This window comes from Dipodomys merriami, unplaced genomic scaffold, assembly GCF_024711535.1.
Source record: "Dipodomys merriami isolate MVZ:Mamm:240054 unplaced genomic scaffold, mDipMer1.0.p SCAF_32, whole genome shotgun sequence".
Classification (NCBI taxonomy): Eukaryota; Metazoa; Chordata; class Mammalia; order Rodentia; family Heteromyidae; genus Dipodomys; species Dipodomys merriami.
This window is the reverse complement of record NW_027204715.1, coordinates 16,733,611-16,751,822: the sequence shown is the minus strand read 5'-3', so window position 1 is coordinate 16,751,822 and position 18,212 is coordinate 16,733,611.

Sequence of the window (18,212 nt, the reverse complement as noted above, 5' to 3'; positions counted from 1 at the left end):
ACATAAGCAGACAATCCCAATTAAATTAATATTTAGATACTCTTACATACACTCTAAGAGCTTTCTCAATGTTCCAGTAAATAAGGACTGCATGTTTGCAGCAGAATCAAACACAGCTAAACATATTAATTTGACATTTATTAATTTGAGTCTTTATTAGTCATAAATAAATTGCACATAATTCATTCCCTAATCATAATTTTCAAATACTTGTATTGCTTTTATAAATCCTTGGTGATTGAGTGTGCTCAGGTATTATCTAATAATTACTTCAACCAGTATGATTAAGGTGAATGACTCAAGAGAAGCAAATTGAATTTTAAAGTCCCTGTCTAATAGCTATTAGTGTTTGAGCACACAATGTATTATGATTAGAGTGATATTTCCCTTCACTTTTGTGTAATTACAGCTCCATATTTAGCCATTTCCATTAAATGCATCAACCTAATGCCATGAGAAATGAATTATTACAGCTTTGTAATCTTGAGGTGAGACAATTTCTCATTGAGATCTCAAATTGTACCTGATAAATCTTGATCAAATGGTAAACTTAGATGTGTTAAAATATCTACACAGCATTGGAATTATTTTTTCCATCATGTCTGTAACATTATCTTGAGTATATAGATTTCTGTGTTGCAAAAAAGTATATGATAGAAAAATGAACACTATAATGTCGAAGATGTTTCCACTGGAATAAGTGAAAGATGAATGGGAAAGTAAAATGAAGAGACTTGGATTAAAATAAAAGATTATTTCAGAAAAAAAATAACACCTCAGACATCTAACCATGATGATTCATGTTTATATTCCTAGAACTTGGGAAGTATAATTTGAGAGGATCACAAATCAGATTGTGAAAATTTAAAATAAACAAAACCCCACTAAAAAAATAAAAAGATGGATGTGATGGTATATACATTCCCTGCTATGTGGAAAGTGTAAGTAAAAGAATTTATAGTAAAAGCAAGCAAGGGCATAGACACAAAATCCTATTTGAAAAATAAAAAATAAAAATAAAAACACAAAGATCTAGCATGTGGTTCAAATTGTGGAGCAACTGTCTAACAATTTCAGTCTTGTGTTCAAAATCCTAGTACTCTTAAAAATAGATGAAATAGAAGCACAAGTTGGTGTGAAAGAGGGAGGAGGGGAAAGAAGAGGGGAGGGAGTAGGAGGGAGGAGATCTGAGAACTTATAACCTGGGAATACCCCTTTCCTCTCACCCTTTACCCAGAAGAGTTTGAGCCATTGAAATGTTTAGGTTAGACAGTAAGCCACCAACCTTCACATGAACTGCAAGAGACCATGACTGTGTTCTGAAAATATCACTGAATGATAACTAGCATGAGGTCACCCAATGAAACAATAGACCATGAAAATATCATATATGAATGGTAAAGGATGACTTGTGGACTACTGCAATATGAGTTAACACAGCATCCCAAAAGACCTGGTAACAAGAGTCTACAAGGTAATCTTCACAGAAAAATAATAGAGAAATGCAAAAGAAACAAAATATTTTGGACCAGTGTAAACCATAATGAGGACCATCCTTGAGATGGAAGAAAAAACTAAAAGTATAAATAACACAAAGAGTGGGATGACATATAAATAGATTGTATTGGGAATTGTAACCTTGCCCCCCCTCTCGGTTGTGGGGCTTGAACTATGGGCCTGAGCACTGTCCCTCAGCTAGTCAACTCAAGGTTACCATTCTACTACTTGAGCCACAGCTCCACTTCCAGTTTTCTGGTGGTTTATCAGAGCTAAGAGTCTCACTGTCTTTCCTGCATAGGTTGGCTTTGAACTTCGATCTTTAGATCTGAGCCTCCTGAGTAGCTAGGATTACAGGCGTGAGCCACTGGCAATTACAACCTTTGTGTAGTCAATAGTTTCAATTTGTAACAAACAGATTGATAAACAAGAAAATTCAGGAAAGAGGATCTGGGAAGATGGTGGAGGAAAAGCTGGAGGCTAAACAAGCTCCTGCATAGAAAGCAGTTTTAGAGTTCCAGTGAACAGTCCTAAGCCAGAGAATCACACCAAGTGTGCCATCACAGTACAGAGAGTTTGGCCAGAGAGGGAAAATCCAGGCAAGGAGACAGATCTGAGCACTTGCTGGCAGCTGCGGCTGCAGTGGCTGTGGCAGCGACAACCTTAGCCGCCATACCTGTAACACAGAGAGTCTCAGACAAAGGCGCCTGATGCAGAGGGCCAGTGGGTTCTACTCAGCACCAGAAGGAACTGATAAGGAGCAGATACCTTCATCCTGCAGATCACAGACCACAGACAACCCAGGAACCAAGACTCTGGCTTGAGTAGAAGCTTGACATCCTCACTCCTTCTCAGGGAGCAGAGGAGGGAAGGAACCCATCCCCCTTCCCCCACTATTACAGATCTCCATCTTTGATACTGACAAAGGCCTGACTGAGCAACTAGTGCCAACTCAGGCCTTGGAAGAAAAATGGAAGAGTCATTTAGCAGGTCACAGGAACCTACCCTGACCTGTCAGGCTCATCTACACCCAGAAAAAAGTCAACCAGCCCTGTCAGAGAAAACTCTGCCCCTGAAGAGTGGCTTTCTTTACTGCGTAAACAGAGCCAGAGGCTGTCCCTCCCTACAGCAGCAAGAAAATCAATTGAATTTCAGTAAACATAAACCCTGAGAAAGGCTCCAGGCTGGGTTCTGTGAGTGTCTCAGGAGCTAGCCCCTCAGGGAAAAGCTAGTGTTTGCTGAAAGGCCTCAACTCTACCCAGAACCTAGCCTCATCACAGGATCTCCAAACTAGAGGAAACAGTCATCTCCCTCTTTTGTGATACTCAAAGCAGATCTCCCTCCCACTGAACTAGCCTGAGAGGAGGATCACAAAATCCTGGGTAAAGCAGAGAATTTTTCTGCCTGCCCAAACAAACTGACATAAGTAACCAATCAAGCCACAGGAAAACCAAACACCAAAAGCAGACTACAGACTCCATCAGAGATTGGTTACGGACACAAGGGAGCACCCCCCACCAAAAAAAAAAAAAAAAAAAAAAAAAAATTAAAGAACTCTTTTTTTTGTACCTTTAAAAATTTTTTTTTAAATTTCTTTTCTACTTTTTTTCTTCCTCTTATAATTTTTATTTTAGGGGGCTCAGAAGGTAGCTTAGTGGTAGAGCGCTTGCCTTGAATGCATGAGGCCCTGAATTTTTATTTTAGGTGTATATGTGTGTGTACTTTTTTTTTTTTTTATCTCTACTGACCTTTTGATCCTTTTTTTTTTCTTTCTTACTTTCTCACTCTTTTCAGTTTTTCTTCTCTTTCATTCCTTTTTGAGTGCTTAATTGCTGTTCTGCTCATCCTCAGATATACCTGCAGTCGATTATTAGACCTTATCCCCCATTGTGTACACACTTAATCCATAAATTTATTACTCAATCTAAAACCCCTTAGATTTAAATTCCTTAATAGCAGTATTACCTCTTTATACCCATATAATATCATAAACATTTTTATTTTTCAGTTTTTCATATCTCCTTTCTATTCCTCCCCTCCTCTCACTCCATCCCTGTTCTTCTCTGAATATTAATTTTTTTTAAAATTGTATCAATTTTAAGTGCTTCACTTTTTAATTTTAAATTTTTGTTTTTCCATTTTTTTCTTGTCTTTTTCTTTTTCTTCTTTTTTTTCTCTTTCTGATATCATTCTGTCCAATCCATTCCCCTCTTTGAGATTAGGACTTGATTAATTTCATTCTCCATTTACCTTTCCACATACCTCTAATCCTATTTTTCCCCACATTTCTCCCTAAACCTAATAATTTCTGGTTTGCCAAATTCTCCTTTGCTGTTCTTAGGCCATTAAGACATAGTTGTTTGAGGTTGAATAGATTGTATCACTTGAACTAGATTGTATCTGCAGACTTTTGACTGTGTAAGTATGGACTTTGGTTGATGCTTGCTCTAAAATAGTGTTCAAGCACACAACCGGTGTTACTCTCATCCCAAATGGGCAGAACAAGCCGGAAAAACACAAGAAAAATGGCAAGTCCGGGGACCTCAACTCCCACTCATGAGAATCAGGACAGAACAGTAATGAATGATCCAAAGGAGAGTTCCCAAATAGCTCTACAAACACAACAGGTATACATGGTAAATGAAAAGAGTGAAATCCTGCAAAGGTCTCAGTATGAGCGTGATAGTGAGAGAGAGTAGGCAAACCAAAGATCAATACAGGAATCTCATGAGTTCGAGGAAGCTACTCAAAGATTGATACAGGAATTTCATGAGCAGATTGAGATCACTCAAAGAGAAATAAAGGAATTGTGTGAGCAGGTTGAAATCAATCAAAGAGATAGGAATTTAGGGAGCTGCTGAGAACAGACAAAAAGAAAGTCAGGAATGGCATTAGCAGTCTGAGAACACTCAAAGATAACTACAGGAATTGTGTGAACTTGAGGAAGCTAATCAAAGAGTAACAGGAATTGAGAGAGTGGAATGAGAATAGACAAAGATCTATAGAGGCATTTATGGAATCGATAACAGAGAGTTGAAAGAAGTCAGGGAGACCACAAAGGGAATGCTGAATGGAGCCCAACAGAAGGAATGGGAGTCCAAGGAAACCATAACCAATCAACTAAGCCATTTGAGAATAAACTCTGAACACCAAATTAAGGAAAGAAACAAGTTCATACAAGATCTAAAACAAAGCTCCAACAAAGAATTTGAAGCCATCAAAGCCAACCAACTAAGAGGAAAAGAAAAAAAAAGTAGAAAGTCTTGACAGTAGGTTACACCATGCAGAAGAATGATTCTCGGGGACTGAAGACAGATATTATAGAGAAAGGACATATAACCATCCAAGACAAATCCAAGAAATATGATAGATCTATTCAACATTTGGAAGAAAATATCAGAAGGCCTAATCTGAGGATAATGGGTGTAAAGGAGTACCTAGAGACAGAAGTTGATGGTCTAGGAACTTTGTTTAACAGCATCCTAGCAGAGAACTTCCCAAACATGCAAAAAGATAGGCCTATTCAGATACAAGAAGCGTTTAGAACTCCAAATAGACCAAACCAGAACAAGACATCCCACCATCACATTATAATCCACACAGGATTAATTCAGAACAAGGAAAAGAACCTTAAAACTGTCAAGGAGAAAAGATTAATCACTTATAAAGGGAAACCAATTAGAATCACCTCAGATTTCTCAGCAGAGACAATTAAAGCAACAAGACCCTGGAATGATGTATGCCATGCCCTAAGAACAAACAACTATCAACCAAGAATACTGTAGTCAGCTAAACTCTTCTTCATAACCGAAGGTCATATAAAACCCTTCCATAGCAAAGAAAAATTTAAACAATATATCTCCACCAAACCAGCCCTACAAAAGATACTTAAAGATGTCCTACACAGAGAAAAACAACAAGACTACAATAAAGGCCAAGAAACCGCACCAAAGTGAAACTCTAAGAACCATAGGGAGAACCCAATTGCTGCATCCCCCAAGAAGGTGGACAAAATGTCAGGAACTCCCAAATACCTCTCAACATTAATGGACTTAACTCTCCAATTAAGCAACATAGACTGCCCAGTTGGATTAAAAAGCATGATCCTTCTAACTGCTGCCTTCAGGAATCAAACCTTGCCCCTAAAAACAAACACATTTTGAATGTGAAAGGTTGGAACAAAATCTACCAAGCAAATGGCTCCCATAAACAGGCAGGAGTTGCAATCCTAATACCCGATAAAATAGATTCAAATTAAGATTAGTTAGAAGAGATAAAGAAGGTCACTGCATACTAAATAAGGGATCTCCCCTTCAGGAAGATATTACAATTCTGAATCTCCATTCTCCAATCAACGGAGCACACAAATTTATCCAAGAAACACTATTTTCTATCAAATCTCACATAGATCCAAACACATTAATTGTTGGGGAATTTAACATACCACTATCCCCACTAGATATATCAACTTGGCAAAAGCAAAACAGAGAAACTGCAGACCTAAACAACAACATAGATAAACTAGATTTACCAGACATCTACCGAATATTTCACCCAGCAGCATCAGATTACACGGTCTTCTCAACAACACATGGAACACATTCCAAAAAAGACCACATTTTAGGCCACAAAGCAAACTTATCCAAATTCAGAAACATTCAAGATATACCTTGCATTCTCTCACACTACAAGGGAATAAAATTAGAACTCAACACCAAAAGCCACCAAAGAAAGTCCGGCATCACATGGAGGATGAACAACACACTGTTGAACCACCAGTGGGTCATGGAAGAGATTAGAAAGGATTTTCAAGTGTTCATGATACTCAACAAAAATGATCACACAAACTACCAGCTCCTCTGGGACACAGCAAGGCAGTACTCAGAGGCAAGTTTATAGCTCTGAGTTCCTACATTAACAAATTGGAGAGATCTGAAACCAACAATTTAATGACACATCTCAACCTCCTTGAAAAAGAGCGCAAGATAAACTCCAATCCAGTAGACAGAAAGAAATAATCAAAATTAAATGAGAATTAGAATCCAAAAAAAAAATATGGAAAGAATCAACAAAACAAAGTGTTGGTTCTTCAAAAAAATTAACAAACTTGGCAGACCCTTAGCATATCTTATCAGAAAGAGAAGAGAACATACCCAAATAAATAAACTCAGAGATGAGAATGGAATCATTACCACAGAAACAACCAAGATTGAGAACATTATAAGGGAATGCTGCTCAAACCTTTATACTAATAAGTTTGAGAACTTGGCAAAAATGGACATTTCCTAGCAAATATGGACATGCTGAAACTAAACCAAGATGAGTTAAACCATCTTAACAGGCACATATCAAGCACTGAAATAGAAACAGCAAAAAGAGACCTCCCAGCGAAGAAAAGCCCAGGACCAGATGGTTTTACAGCAGAATTCTACAAGGCCTTGAAAGTAGAGCTCACACCAATACTCCTTCAACTCTTCAATGAAATTGAAAGAGAAAGCTCACTACCAAACTCATTCTATGAAGCCATCATAACCCTCATCCCAAAACCAGGCAGGGACTTATCAAAGAAAAAGAACTATAGACCCATTTCTTTGATGAACATTGATGCAAAACTTCTCAACAAAATTTTGGCCAATCGACTTCAACAATTCATCCAAAAAATTATACACCACAATCAAAGAAGACTCATTTCAGGGATGCAAAACTGGTTCAATATATTCACATCAATTAATATAATTCATCACATCAACAGGAGCAAGGATAAGAACCACACATGCAGAAAAAGCATTTAACAAGATCCAACACCCCTTTATGATGAAGGTTCTGGAAAAATTAGAAATCCATGGAACATTCCTCAATACAAAAAAGGCTGATTATGTCAAACCTACAGCCACCATTATACTTAATGGTGATAAACTAAAGCCATTTCCTCTAAACTTAGTAACGAGACAAGGATGTCCACTCTCTCCACTTCTCTTCAATCTAGTATTAGAATGCCTACCTACAGCAATAAGACAAGATGCAAACATAAAGGGGATCCAAATAGGGAAAGAAGAAGTAAAACTCACCCTCTATGCAGATGACATGATTTTGTATTTAAAGAATCCCATGGACTCAGCTCCCAAATTACTCAAGGTGATTCAAAACTTTGGCAAAGTAGCAAGGTATAAAATTAACCCTCAAAAATCAATGGCTTTTCTGTATGCCAACAATGAGAAAAGTGTGGCTGAAATTAGGAAAGCAACTCCATTCGTAATAGCCCACAAAAAATAAAATACCTAGGAATTAACTTAACCAAAGTAGTGAAGGACCTCTATGATGAAAACTTTAAAAACCTGAAAAAGGAAATCAAAACAGAACTTAGAAAGTGGCAAAACCTCCCATGCTTCTGGATTGGAAGGACCAACATCGTGAAAATAGCAATACTTCCCAAGGCTATCTACAAATGGGATACTTATCAATATTCCAACCATATTCTTCAAGAAAATAGAAGAGGCAATCCAAAAATTCATATGGAACAATAAAATACCCCGAATAGCAAAAACGATCCTCAACAGAAAGAACACTGCTGGAGGCATATCAATACCAAATTCCAAACTCAAATATAAAGCCTTAGTAATCAAAACAGCTTGGTACTGGAACAAGAACAGACCTCAGGACCAATGGAATAGAACTGAAAACCCAGAAATGAACCTAAAGACCTATAGCCATCTAATCTTCAATAAGGGAGCTAAAAAAATAGAAAGGAAGAAAGACAACCTGTTCACTAAATGGTGCTGGCAAAATTGGTTAATCACTTGTAGAAAACTAAATATAGATCCTTATATATCACCCTGCACTAGAATCAACTCCAAACGGATCAAAGACCTAAGAGTTAAAATAGACACTGTGAAAACATTACAGTATGGAATAAGAGAAACCCTAAGTCTCCTTGGCACAGGCTGAAATTTTCTTAATCCAGACCCAGAACCACAACAAATCAAAGAAAGGTTGGACAAATGTGATTGCCTGAAATTGCAAAGCTTCTGCATTGCAAAGGACATAGCTAGCAAGATCAATAGAAAGCCCACAGATTGGGAGAAGATCTTCACTAGCCATACAACAGATAAGGGTCTCATTTATCAAATATACCTGGAACTCAAAAAATTAAATCCCCCAACAACAAATTCTCAAAGAAACAACTGCCCAATAAATAAGTGGGCTAAAGACTTAAAGAGAAATTTCTCTGAATAGGAAATAACAATGGCCAATAGAAACATGAATAAATGTTCACCCTCTCTAGCCATCAAAGAAATGCAAATCAAAACAACATTGATATACCACCTCACCCCATGGCTTTAATCAAGAACTCTAATAAGAACAGATGCTGTAGGGGATGTGAACAAAAGAGAACCTTACTGCATTGTTGGTGGGATTGTAAACTTGTTCAACCACTTTGAAAGCAGTATGGAGGTTCCTCAAAAAACTCCACATAGAGCTCCCTTATGACCCAGCAATCCCACTTTTGGGCATTTACCCAAATGATCACAAACAAGACCAGACTAAAGCTACCAGCACAACTATGTCTATTGCAACATTATTTAACATAGATAAGATATGGAACCAACCCAGATACCCCTCAGTAGATGAATGGATCAAGAAAATGTGGTATATATACACAATGGAATTCTATGCCTCCATCAGAAAGAATGACATTGCCCAATTTGTTAGGTAATGGAAAGACTTAGAAGAAATTATATTAAGTGAAGTAAGCCACGCCCAAAGAAACATAGGTCCCATGGTTTCCTTTATTTGCAATAATTAGCATATGTCTGAGTCAAGCAGAAAAGGTCAGATAAGTTGATGTTAGGGGAATGAACCCCAAGATAAGTATTCAAATGTTCTTTTTTTCATTCATGTAATTTTTCAAATATATTTATAAGATGATTTCTTTGTTGCTTTGTATGTCCCTCCCCCATGGTATAATCCCTGCTTTCACTGTAGTTCATGTCAGTATAATTTTTGAGGGAGAAGGGAAAAAAAAACAAATCTTTTAAATAGTAATACAGGTGGAATCATTGCAACAATGAGATGTACAAGTCATTATGTCAAAAATGAACTTTACAATTTTGCTGGTGAGGGGGAATATCGGATGGTGGAGGTGTTGGGAGTATGGGAAGGGATGGGAAGGGGAAACAAGGAGGAAGCAATAATGCTTGATAAGAAATGTACTCATTATCTTGCCCATGTAATTATAACTCCTCTGCACGGTATTTTCACAATTTAAAAAAAAAGGAAATTCAGTTATAAAAATCAGCTGGGGATATGCCCAAGTAAAGTGGTCACTTCAAACTTTATTATTTGATATATATATATATTTACATATACATATTATCCCATATTATATATATGTGTTTATATATATGTATATATATATATATATATATATATATAGCTGCAATTTAAAAAAAGGTACTAAGTTCTAAGTTTTATCATAGGGAATTTTTACAGAGTAGAAAGTGTTAATCTGTTTCTACTGAGAATCTCTGGCACTGATTTTTAATAGGGAAACAAAATGTAACAGTTGTACCCAAGTAATAGCCTGGAAAAAAAACATTCATTTATTTTCTTAAAAGTGACCAATTATAGATAATGAGTGGCTTACTTTTATCTTAATCCTCCAATATTGTAGGTTTTCGAGGGCAACATTTAACTACTGCATCCTCCTAAATTTGTTCCACATCTTAACCCCTTAGTATATAATTACTTTGTGTTTCCCCTTAGAAAAGCAATTTAACTTAGCATTCTTTTTTTCCTTTTAACAGGCCAGTAATTTCCTCTTTTCTTTTGGAGTCAGGGAACTTTTCACATATTTTTAGAAGGTATAGAAAGTGTTTCAAAACGTGTAAACTAGAGAAGTTGGTCGACAAACAAATAAGAACTTTTAACACAGGCCAATTTATTATAGGATCTGTCTAAAGAAAAAGATTTCATGATTTCCCCTCACCCAAGTTGCAAATTCATTTACTGTTAAACTGTGATGTTGAAAATATCCCTTCTGGTTTCTAGTAAGAAGTACTTTTAAAAGAAAAGTCTAAGTTTTAAAATGTAGAGGGTTCGTTTTTAGACATAACGTCTTGTACATCTCATTGTTGCAATGGGTCCACCTGTATCCCTATTTAAACAATTTTTTCCTCTTCCCCTCCACAAATTATACCAACATCAAATACAGTGAAAGCATGGGTTATACCATGGGGGAGGGACATACAAAGCAATAAAAAAATCATCTTATCAATATGTTAGAAACAAGCACAAGAAATAAAAAACGTTTGAGTCCTATACAATTTTGGCCATGGATGGGAGGGTGGGGGGATGGGAGGGGAGAGAGGGGAAGGGAGGAGAGGGGAGAGATGGAAAGGGATGGGAAGGGGATACAAAGAAGGAGGCAACAATGCTTGATAAGAAATGTACTCATTACCTTGCCCATGTAATTGTAACCCCTCTGTACAGTATTTTCACAATTAAAAAATAAAATAAAATGTAGAGGAGGGAAAATAATAAAATTGAGTTTATTCTGGGTAATTCTTTCCTTGCCCCTTTTTTAGCTATATTGAGTTAATCCCTCGATTTCTGTGTGCTGGTTCTGAGACTTGAACTCACGGTCTTGAGCTCTTGCTACTCTTCTTTCTTTCTTTCTCTCTCTCTCTCTCTTTCTTTCTTTCTTTCTTTCTTTCTTTCTTTCTTTCTTTCTTTCCCTCTCTCTCTCTCTTTCTCTTTCTTTCCTCCTCCTCTTCTTTCTTCTTCTTCTTCTTCTTCTTCTTCTTCTTCTTCTTCTTCTTCTTCTTCTTCTTCTTCTTCTTCTTCTTCTTCTTCTTCTCCTCCTCCTCCTCCTCCTCCTCCTCCTCCTCCTCCTCCTCCTCCTCCTCCTCCTCCTCCTCCTCCTCCTCCTCCTCCTCCTCCTCCTCCATCTGCTTTTCCTTCCTCTTCCTCTTCTTCTTCTTCCTCTTCTTCTTCCTTCTTCTTCTTCTTCCCCCTCCTCCCCCCTCCCCTCCTCTTCCTCCTCCTCCTTTTTTTCTTCTGCTTCTTGGCTATCACTCTATCTCTGTGCCCTGACTGCCATCTTGCCTTTAAGCATCTTTGTGCTCTACCACTTGAGCAAAAGCACCACTTCCAGATTTTGGGTGTTTCAAACCATGATCCTCAGATCTTGGCCTCTTACATAACTAGGAATACATGCACGAGCCACCGAAGTCTGACTCATCTTTGCCTTTTGCTGGTTATTTGGAAACAGGGTTTCCCAGATATTTCTACCTTCAAATCACCATCTTGAGGTTCCTCCTGAATAGCTATGATTACAGGCATCATCCACTGATAGCAGTGACATGTTTCTTTATAGTTTGTATCATTCAGGTATGCATACATAGCTCTCCTGAACTCATCTCTCTTGGATCATGAGAGTGTCTCCTGCTCTCTCCTGATATTCTCTGAAAGTTTCTCAGACCCCTTGATTTCCAAGGGGATAGAAGTTCATTTTCTAAATTTTATGTTGCCTCAATTTTGACACCTATAAGTCTTTGTTTACTTTTCTTGTGTCTTTTGCTAGTGCTTGAACTCTGTTTAAGTCCCAATGACAGATGGGCATTTCTCTTTAACTAATCCTCCACTTTCTGGAATGAGTACTTACCACACCAATGCTAACCTATGGTGTCACAAACACCATTTGTTCCTATTCGTGGATGAGCTCTTTGAGGCATCTGTATAGAACCGAAGCTATCTGTTCATTATTGTGTTCTACTTACTGTGAAAATGGAAATTTTTGTTTGTTGTTGTTTTGGTTACTTGCACCTGGAAAATTTGTAAAATTCACAACCAGCCCTTCTCCATTTATGAAGTATATTTAATGATAAGTATAGAGAATGTTAGTGGATGACGGAATTTGATAGTTTATAAAGATAGTTACAAGTTATTTATTTAAATTATCTGATAAATATTGGGAAATTTTTCACCAAAATATAATGCATACATATACTGTAGTATAAGTAGTATAGAGATTTCTGTATCTATGTATACTATTTTACCCTTTGCTGGAACTTGAGAATAGTTATAGTACTCATGAGGAAATGGCTGCAATACTTTGTGTGTCAATTTCACAAAATAATAAGATCTTGGGAATGAGCCTCATAACCTGTCTACATTTTTATTCTAGCATTGTAGAAATAGCCTAGAATATAACATGGGGCTCTTTAAACACAGCTCAGCAGCCCATCTGACACTGTATTCTCTCCACAATTTAGTGACTGGTAATTCTCTGATGCTCTTCTCAGTATTTAAATTATTTATATTTTAATTATTTTTCCATGATTACTGCTCTGAGGAGTTAGCCTCACATGGGCTTTGGTCAACATCACATTGTAAGTCCCACAGCAGAAGCTCATTAGTTACCTCCTTCATACATAAATAAATAATAATCCAGAGAAAATAAAAAGTAAGTCAGAAAGGACAAATGTTTGCTTATGGATTTGAAAAACAATGATCTCCCTAAGAGAACTTAACTATATTCTTTTATCATCTATTAATTATTCAGCTTGTTTATTGTATTATTTCCATACATACACATGAGGTACTGTGTCACATTAATCTCCTTTTATACACTTGCTTATCCAACACCCATTTTAAACAATGTTAATTGCTATTATTGCTTCTATGCATACAAGTACATAAAGTAATGTAACCATACTCACAACTCCATCATCCTCTTCTTTACCCTCCTGTCAATGTTGGTACCCTTAATTCCCATAAATAACCTAAACATATCTATGTCATTCATTGTTTATTGTTTTAGGTTTGGACTCAATATGACAATCATTATGTGACATATGATGTACTGAATCTGGTTTATTTGGCTTAAAGGGATATTCTCTCCATTTACATGCAAAGGACAGTGTCTCATACTTTTTAATGTTGAATGAAATATATATATATATATCTTATGATGTCTATAAACTCTATTTTCTATATCTACTTATAGTAACAAAATTAAATTTTACTGTGAAAAAAGTATATACGTATTTATATAATTACATTTTATATTTTGCCAAAATTTATTTAATAGGGCAAGGGAAGTTGACAATTTTTCATCTGATTACATCACAGAATTTTAAGGAACCAGATATTTTACTTAGTTAAACTAATATAATATTTGGTAATATTCAATATCCCTGCCAATTGCTAGATTTGAGTAAAAACTACTAATTTGCTACATATGTGTATTATCTAGATCCTTCCATATTGTGCAACCTATTTTATGCCTCTTCTTTATTTTTGCCACTATAGATATAATAATTAGTGACTTGTACTGTATAGAGAAAATAAATTGTGGTACTTACTGAGTATTAAAACCTAGCCACAATTTCATAGGATATTGTATTAGTTTTCAATTATTGTAGAATAAATTAGCACATATTTGGACACTGAAAATTACATAGCAGGGCATTGGTCTTACTTTCCAATCAGGCTAACCTCAAGGGAAGAGCTGGAGCTTCAATCTTCTCTGAGTCCTCTGTCTTCTTCCCATGTCCTTCAGCTTGCACAATGAAGCCAATTCCTACTGGTCTTAGCCATAGAACTCAGGAGTGCAATTCCATCTGTAGTACTAGAATAATCATTGAAATTCCTTCTACATTTTGGCAGTAATAACTCTACAACAATTCATCGTCTCATAAATAATGATCAGCTTAGTTCAGACATTCAGTACATTGCTAATAGATTAATAAAAGTACAAGATCAGTCACATAGATTATTAATCTATTCATAATAATCATGTTATATCTACAATCAAGGTGAGCATGGGGAGGAAAATATCTCAACTGTTAATGAGATACACTTTAGAATCATTCTCTTCTTAGTGGGAGCCCACCTCATCATAATTCTTGTCTTTATGCAAAAGACAACTAGGCGTATTGAGTGTCCTCTAGTCAGGCCTTCACAACCAGGTCAGGACAACATTAAAATAAACAAACAAATGACAACAGTACTTTGCAATTGACCATTAATTTCTTGATGATATTTGAGCTCAATCATTGCTCAATTATTTAGACTATTTCAGTGATCTGCCTATTGGGATAGACTTCCAGAGAGTAGAGCCCAGGTTGTTTTAAACAATGTAGAAAACAAGAATTTAAGAGGAAAAAGAAGAAAACAAGAGTAATGTGGACTTATGGACCATATATTATTTCATTTCACAATTAGATGACATTGATCAAAATACATCTCTGAATCTTTTGAAGAATTTCATAATATCTTCATAGGTAATATAATATCTATATAATAATAATCTATAATTATAATACCTTCATACATATATAATATAAATGTATCTACATATCTACATATATATCACATACATAAAAATTAAGCATTCCTCCTTGGATCAAGTGTAATATTACTGAAAGTTTTGGATTGAGGCTTTAGTAAAGATGTGTCGAAGTTGATGATATTTGTAAACAAACAAGAGATGATTTTCATGATCATGGAGCTATAGAGAGTAATATGATGAGTAGAAGTTGGTAGGAAGTAGAAAGTCAAGGAGTAGAACTTAGCAAGCAGTAATATCTATTGATTTTTAAAACAGAATAGATAGTGATAACTTCTAAGTGTTGTCTTTCTTTGTACCTGCATTAGAAAATAAGAACTGTACTATGACCATGAGGCCAGCAAGCAGCAAAGGTAGGAAACCTAGAAGAACACAATGTGAATCAAAGGTAGAATACCATTTTCATGTCCTATTTGTCAGAGTCCTGCAAGGAAATTCTATGGCTTCGTTGAGGAAATCTCTGGGTTTAAGGTCTAAGTTGTCCTGTCTAAGAAGAAAGACTCATTTTCATTGGTGAGTTTCTTCCTTGGGACAAAGTTCTATCAGATATAGATCCTGTCATTCACTTCAAAAGGATATACACTTATGTTAACTTCTATTTTTGTGGTTCTAGTACAAAACTGAGCCATTCATAGAAATAATTTTGGGCCTGAGAGTTTGCCTTATAAAATAAACACTATTTTTCTGTTAAAGGCCTTTGTAGATGAATATTTAGCACAGTTTATACCAACATCTGTAATACTGTTTTTCCTGCTTTTTATGAGTAGTTCCACACTCCATTTGTTTGTCCTCAGTTTCAATATTCCATCTTATGTTCTGTCATCTTTCCTCATAATCACAGGCTGCACTTGCTTTCCCCCAGGCAATGCCAAGATTTGGGCTCACAGCCTCATTGTCAAGTCTCCTTGGGTCACTCGGAACTTATTTTCTTAGAGTCTCCTCCTATAACACAAGATTTGAAGGGAACTTCATCTTCATATTTTTGGCAACATTAGATCAGTAGAGCTCATTCTCTTACAGTTTCTGAATTGAGTAGTTTCAATGTTTTATCAGAGGATATTATAACATCGTTTTTGTTATCATGTGGACACTGACAACCTCACCAGTGTTTATTAGCCATGCTTTTGTGTATGGCATCTGCAGACCAGGAGGGGTGGGGTGTTGATGGAGTGATAAGGTCAGTCCTTATAGCCTAGGCTCCCTCCAACTTGCAAATCTCCCACCTCAGCCTGCTGCATACCGGGATCACTTGCACTGTCGATCCTGGTTCAACTCATTCAAAAACTGAAAATGCCAAAATAACTTGGGAAGGACTGAGGGAAAAATAGAATCCTTTTAAGAACCATCTTGTAATACAGTCACAAATACTTGCCTTTCATCTTCTTTATATCTTCTCAGGTAGAAGGAAAGAAAATCTGTAGAGGTTATAATCTCCTGAATTTGAATTGCTTCTGTGAACTAAAAATAGAGTGGAGGTGGAATGGAGGTGAGTTATGAATGGAACTTGGAGCAGTTCAACCCCAGTATGACCTCAGACCAAGTTCTCAGTCCAACATTTACAAAGGATGTGAATATTACTGGTGGCTCTCAAAATCACCACAATGGCTTTGCTCTCCATGAAAGTAGGGCTGTTATGGTAGGAAAAGCCAAATAGAAGGCATTAGAATTACATTTGCATAACCCTTCCTTGTAGGAAACATAACAAAAGTATCACATCCTCAGAGGAATTATAAAGATTAGTACCATAATCAATGACTTGAAATATAAAAGAGTGCTAATTCCTACCAAATCCCCATTTAGCATGCCTGTTTGGACAGTGTTAAGCCAGATGTGTCAAAAAGAATGACAGTAGATTATTACCCACCTAATTAGGTTGTGATTCCAATCACAGCTGCATTTCCAGATATGCCATCTTCCCCGGAGACAATTAGCAGAGGCCCTGACACCTGGTATACAGCTATTGAAATAGCAATGTGTTTTTCTATCTCTACCTGCATAGAAAGCATAAGCTGGTTGCTTTCACATGACAAAACTGGGTATACATTATCTGTCCCCTGTAAGGACTAAAGCATCTTCTAGTTCTTTGCTTAAAAGATTATGTATTGTGCATATGTACTGCCTTGATATTATACAGAATGAAGCACTGGCACTTTATGTATTAAATTCCCATTTGTTTTAATGCTTTATTTCTGGTTGCATGAAACAGATATACAGGAAGTATCCAGAAAAATGTGCTTAAGTAAAAACATGGGCACACTAAAGGTGTTGCCTTAACTTTCAGAGAACTGTAAAAGAAACAAAACATCTTGAGGTTCCCTGGTCTGTGGGATGTTTGCAAGAAAAAGAAATAGAGAGAGGGGTGACGGGAGGAAGGGAGGAAGAAATATAGGAAGGAAGGAAGGAAGGAAGGAAGGAAGGAAGGAAGGAAGGAAGGAAGGAAGGAAGGAAGGAAGGAAGGAAAGAAGGAAAGAAGGAAAGAAGGAAGGAAGGAAGGGAGGGAGGGAGGGAGGGAAAACAAGCAGAAGTAACATCTTAAAATAATATTGACGAAGAAACTCAACACTTATCAAGTCATTTTAGATGCTTTGGGGAAAGCAATTGATATCACATTTGTCCCGGTTGATTTATCGATTGACATTTGAGTATGGTCCAGAGAAGGAAGGGTCTTTAATAGATCTAGGTTGCTAAACAGAATGGGCTGAAACTGGGCCTTATGACTCAGCAACCACTATAATAAAAGCATCTGTGTCAGAGAGATAATGTTCATGGAGCCTTGACAAATCCCACAGTGAGATTAGAAGTCTCACATGACAGGATTTGGGAGCAAGACCATGTTCTTTCCTACTGACAAATTATTCTTCGTTTTAAATGTTGTATCTGCTTTGGGACCAGTTGGATCCCTTTACATAATGTGGTAATTTTAATAATCCCCTTCCAAAAGCTAACTACATACTAAACCCTAGTACTTGTGAATAAATTATTTACAGGGCAAATATAATTTTGTAGATATGATTCTATTAAGATATTTGAAGTGAAAAGTTTATCTTGGATTAGCCCACTTGTGGCTCTAATGTAAGCACAAGAAAGGAAAGCACCAAAGTAAAAGGCAGTAAAAAGAGATGACAGAGGAGACACAGAGAGAGAACGGTAGAGAGGGAGGAAGAAAGAGAGAAAGAATGTTGCGGCATGGATAGCTTTGAAGAGTATGGCACAAAAAGCAAAGGAATGTGGATTTCTTCTAAAACTTGGAAAGCACATTATTTGCTGAAACCTCCAGAAAAAACACATAACTCTATCAACAGATTGATTACTCGACTCCTGATGTTCAGAATCATAAGAGTATAATATAGAGTATTTCAGGTAT